The sequence below is a fragment of the Eublepharis macularius genome, chromosome 11, assembly GCF_028583425.1.
Source record: "Eublepharis macularius isolate TG4126 chromosome 11, MPM_Emac_v1.0, whole genome shotgun sequence".
Classification (NCBI taxonomy): Eukaryota; Metazoa; Chordata; class Lepidosauria; order Squamata; family Eublepharidae; genus Eublepharis; species Eublepharis macularius.
Genome location: NC_072800.1, coordinates 70,870,729 through 70,876,728, shown reverse-complemented (window position 1 = coordinate 70,876,728; position 6,000 = coordinate 70,870,729).

Below are 6,000 nucleotides of genomic sequence, written 5' to 3'. Positions count from 1 at the left end.
GCCTCCCCCTCCCCAGGCTCTGCCTCCCAAAACTCCTGGGATTCACTGGTGCAGGGCTGTCAACCCTGGCTTACCAATTTAGGAATTCCTGGAGACTTGGGAGCACTCAGACTGTGGAGGGTGAAATTTAGATTAGGGGGGAGCTCAGCCGGGATGTGATACCACACAGTCTGCCCTCTGAAGCTACCATTTCCTCCAGGAGAACTGATATCCAGGGCTTTTTTTCTGGGAAAAGAGGTGGTGGAACTCAGTAGTGGAACTCAGGACTGCACAATGACGTCACTTTGGGTCAGCTGGAACAAGGAGGTAGTTTTTTAAAGTTTAAATTGCCCTCGGTGAAAATGGTCACATGGCTGGTGCCCCTGCCCCCTGATCTCTGGACAGACAGGAGTTTAGATTTCTAAATTCCCCTCTGCCTGGAGATTAGGGTGTGGGGCCACTGACCATGTGACCATTTTCAAGCGGTGCCGGAACTCCGTTCCACTATGTTCCTGCTGAAAAAAAGCCCTGCTGATATCTGTAGTTTGGATATCAGTTATCATTCTGAGAGACCTCCGCCCCGCCCCCCAGAGACTCGCAACCCTAACTTTTGGTATGATTTCCCCAATCTGCTAGTGGGTAACAGAGAGACATGCTGCTATTTAACAACCATTCAACCCACCCACTCCTCAAAAAAAACCAGTGTGGGTATATTGCTCCCTTGAAGGAGTAGCAAATCTTCAAAGAATTCCAATGTGAATTAGTGGAATGTCAAAATGTTTGCTTGGTACTGGTGTTTCAGCATTAAAAACACTGATATGAAGCATGCGGTTTGAAGACCAAACCAAAGTCTCTTGTTTTACCACAACCATTATATGATCCCCAGGGAAGCATATTCTTTTTAAGCACTAGTAACCCCTTTTAACTTTAATTAAGACTCACTTTTCACTTGTACTATGAAAAGCAATAAATAGTTGGGCTGAGATTGATTACTGTTGAAATGAAGCTGGGTCTATTGCTGAGACAAAAGGAAGTATCCTGGGATATGGGAGGACAGTGTCCTCATTATACAACATTATACACATACACAATTCATTCTTTTAGATTCAGCCAGTTGGTCCTTTTTCTTATTTTACAAGTACAGCAAAAAAGGCCCTGGAAATCATTCTTTGCTTATTTATTGCATTGTTCCCTGCACGCCAGCCAAAAATGAACTCTCAAAATGGCTTCCAGCAATTAAAAAGCCAATACAGATGTCAATTAAGCTATAATGAAAAGGTCCCTGGGGAGGGGTCTCTCAGCTGGGCCAGGATTCAGCCATGATGGGAAAATGCCCGGCTGCTGCTTCGGCTCTCTCAGATGACCTTGTTGATATGCTGGCAAAGGGTGTTCCTTTTCTTCCAATTGTATTTGCAGACTGATCTTCAGGCAGGTCACTTGAGATGTCTCAAATAAAGCCTGCACTGCTGTTTTAAAAGAACTGTGCCGTTTTTAATTAATCTGATGTTGTGGATATTAAATGCATTTTTCTGAAAATAGAGATGCACATTTGGCAGCATGGGAGGACCGTTCAAACTGCATTTAATTCCGAGTTAAAGGCTAACCCTGGTTCAGGCAAACTCTGCAGGAGCTGCTTACTTTCTCCCTAGGCTTGCTCCAAACCAAAATGATAAAGAGACTGAATGGATTTTTATTAGAGTTGCCAGGTGCCTATACCCTCCCGGCGGGAGAGGGGGACCTCGCACTTCTCATGTCCTGAGCATGCATCTCTTTGCACACACGTGCTTTGCGCATGTGCTCCTGTGTTTGTGTGATGATATCACTTTCAGGAAGTGATGTTATCACGCTGGCAATGGGTGTGCTCCCATGCTTTGCGCGGGGCTCATTCTGGCATGTTTGAGGCTGAAATTGGCCCTAACTAAGAGCAGGAGCATGCCCGTGGCCAGCACGATGGCATCACTTCAGGAAGTGACATCATTGTGCCCCTGGGAGCACACACGCTGCACAGGTTCCCAGGGTGCCTGCTGGTGGTGGGCAATCTCTGCAGGTGGCCCAAAACCTCCCACCAGTTGCCAGCAATTGGCACACAAGAAGATAAACAACCGGGAGATTGCCCACCACCAGTTGGCACATCGGATGCCTAATTCTTACAGTGTGATCCTAAGTAGAGTTATACTCTTCAAAATCCATTGCCTTCTGCGAACAATGAAAGATATAACTCCTTTTAGAATGCACTGCAAGTATCTCATCAGTGATCTTGGTGGATATAACATATCAGCTTTTGCTCTGTGATTGACACCCAATTATTGTGCTACAAATTATTATTAACAACTGCAAAGTTGCTGTAGATGGTTCTTTGAATTAAACAAGCAACAAAATCTTACGCTTCTAAAGGACTCGGTCATCATTTTTCTGCCATGTGACACAAATCCCTGTTTCAGCTGTATTGTATGTTGGAAAGTGGAAGTGGCCGATCAGGACATAACTATAGACATTTTAGGACTGCTAGAAAGTTGTGATGGAAGAATACCAAAATCTAGCCTCTAATCACTCAAATATACAAGTTAAAGCAGAGAATGTCTGAAGCAGTTGTGAAACAAAAATGCTTCATTCTGTTTATTAGTTGTTGGCAACTGGTGACCGAAGAACAGCCATTTTGTGTAATGTCAGATCTACCCAAGCCAAAGGTTAAATTTTCAGACAGAGCACTACTGTCGCTGTCAAATATATATGAGAAGTTATTCACAAATAGTCCTCTTGTTTTGCTCATTCAATTAAATCTTTCCTGGCAGACAAAACTACTGTGAATTCCATCAGGTAGAGTTTTTTTTTTTTAAGCTAGAGCTCAGCTAAGATCCAATCAGCATGTTACATTTTACAATTTGAAAGATTGGTTGAAGGGTTGAACTGCTCTGGACAACCTGATCCTAAAACCCTGACGCCAGCATGTCGTTGGTGCCTCTGGCAAGTATCCTACTTTGCTCTACAGAGGGGAAACATGACAGAAACACCCATCAACAAGACAGCCCAACAACTGCCCCAGAGTACACAGCAAGCTTGCTGCAAGCCGCCACTCATGGAGCTCCGTGCAGAAGATGACCCCCAACAGGCAGACGGAGACAGCCAACCATTGCACACTGATGCAGCCACAGCCCCTCTTATCAGGCCATCATCACATATATGGAGAACACACTAAAGGAGGGAACAAAGGGAACCCTTCGCTGGGAAAAACACTGTGACTCAACCAGGGGGAACCTCTGAGAACTCTGCAGATGGGGGTTTAAGTCTGTTCCCTTTTGTCACAGGGAAGGAAACATGGCCATTCCCATCACAGCCTTGCATGCTTCTGTGAGTGTCTCTACACGAGACGTCTTACATGGGGATGCTCAAGTGTAGGGAGATGCAATATTAGCCAGGAAGCATAGTTTTAAAAGGTATGCTTATGTGCATGCTCCTTTCAGTCAGTGGGACGCACTGACAGTCTCTCTGTGCTATCGTATGTCCCTCCATGGCAGCTTTGCTCATCTGAACAGGGTCTCTTACAGGTGCCACCCTGCACATGGGCGAAATCAACAGCAGCCCACACACGGGCTTTCTCTGTGGTGGCCCCTACCCTGTGGAACGGCCTGCCTGAGGAGGTCAGGAAAGCCCCCACGTTCCTGGCTTTCTGCAAACGATGCAAAACCAAATTAATCAAAAAGGCTTTTTACTCAGATAGGGGGGAAGTATTGTAGGGAGGGGGTCTCAGATGCTTCGCTAATGAGTTAGGGACCATAGACTTCACCGCTATGTTGCCTTACATATTATCTGTTGTTTTGAATACATACTCCTATATACTACCTGTGTTTCATGTTATCTAATGTCAGTCCTAGAATTGATTCTGTTCTGTTTCAGCAATTCTTCAACTCTGTATTGGATCCTTGCTAATACTATTAATAATAATACTTGCTAATACTATTGCTTTGTACAATCCTATGACATTGTTTATGGAAATGTCCTTGATACTGATTGTAATAATCTCACACTATGTAATCCGCCTTGAGTCTCAGTGAGAAAGGGGGACTGTAAATGACATAAACAAACAAACATATAAACCATCTCTTAACAATTTCATCTCCCTACACAGATCCAGGATTGTTCCTCAGAGGGTTTGTTAATTTCATCTTCACCTCCCCAAAGGCTCTGTCAATTTCACCTCCCTGAGGCAAAGATGAAATTTAAGTCATGTGATAGGGGCAACCCAGGTAGCATGGCAACCCAGGTAGCATCCTCTCTGCGCAAGGATTCAGGCCTTAAGGTGGGCAGGGCTCAGTAGGAAACCTTAGTTGGACAGTCGTCTGTTACACAATTGCAAGGCCTTGACCTGCCTGGATGGCCCAGGCTAGCCAGAACTTGACAGATCTCGGAAGCTAAGAAGGGTCCAGCCTTGCTTAGTACTTGGATGGGAGACCACCAAGGCAGGCCAGGGTTGCTACACAGAGGCAGGCAATGGCAAACCACCTCTGTTTGTCTCTTGTCTTGAAAACCCCATGGAGTTGCCACAAGTTGCCTGTTATTTGATGGCACTTTCAGCCACCACAGTTGCAAGAGCATACTGTGCAAATATCAGTCTACCTAGTCAACCCTCACACAGTGGGACCTGCAGGCTGAAGACAGGTGAGATTAGTAACAAGCAGAGGGTGGAATGGAAACCTTTGCCTATCAGGAGGAGACGCATTAAGTCACTACTGTGCCCTCACAAACCCTGCTTTCATTAACGTTGCCCCAAAAATGGTGCAAGGAAACATTTTCAGTCTGAACCAGCTGGAGACTGCAAGGAAAATGTTTGTGAGAGCTACAGCCTGGACGCCTCTTATTAGTTATAGGACTGATATTATAGTTTGTGTTGTGTTGGAAGTGCTTGACCAAACATTCATACTCGAGCAAGGAAAGAGGAGCACAGAGCACAGTACATAGGACAGAGATGCAAAGTAAAGAGTGGAAAACTAAAAAGTTACTCAGTGTTTATGGTGTGACAATCAATCACCCGCTCCAACTCCATTGTGCCCCAAGTTAATCAATTTAAAACAGGATTTAATTATCTAGCTTTCACTTTATTAAATTTAAATAAAATTGCATAGCTCCAAAACTTCAAAATAGGTGTCATTCAGTATCTATTGAGAGAAACATCAGTTTTCTCTTTCATTTATAGTTTGTGGAACAAGTAAGGTAACTTGGTGGTTTAGCTGATTTATGGCAACCCCTGGTGGGGTTTCTATGGCAAGAGACTAACAGGAGGTGGTTTGCCACTGCCTGCCTCTGTGACTCTGGTCTTTGTTGGAGGTCTCCGATTCAGTTACTAACCAAGGCTGACCATGTTTAGTTTCCGACATCTGACAAGATTGGGCTTGCCTGAGCTACCCCAGTCAGGACAAGGTAATTTACAATTTAATAAATTTCTAATCTTGTAGAACAGACCAGAAAGGGGACCTATACACTATAAACACACAAATGCTTTAATCAACATTCAAGGCTCCCTTTGCATGGGAGGTAGTTTTAGGTTTAATGGCAGGAGTTCCTTTCCAGGAACAGCTTTTCTGATTACAGTGCTGGTTAGTGACTCATTGACCTACAAATTAAATGATTTTTACACCACTGGGGCTGTTGCAGCTTCACTGGGAAGAGAAAATTATCTGGTAACTCACACTTTTCTCTATTGCTTTCTGTTCCAGTTCTCAGTTGTAACTCAAACCACATATTCCAAGAGATCAGCTGAAAAACATCAGCCACACATTCCAACTTTTTGTTTTGACTCTATCTACCTTTGACAAACCCCTAATGCCCTCCTGCACCAGAATTCTTCTCTCTAGAAATCTTACGGCAACATAACTTGCCAGTTTCATAACATCTAATTTCCAGAGAGATTGCATTCCTTCACAGAGTATGCTCAGGAAGGTGCATGCGGGGGGAACCGCAAAGGATCTAGACTTAGATGTGTGTTGATTTTTTAAAAAAAAACATCTAGATGGAAGACACTGGAAA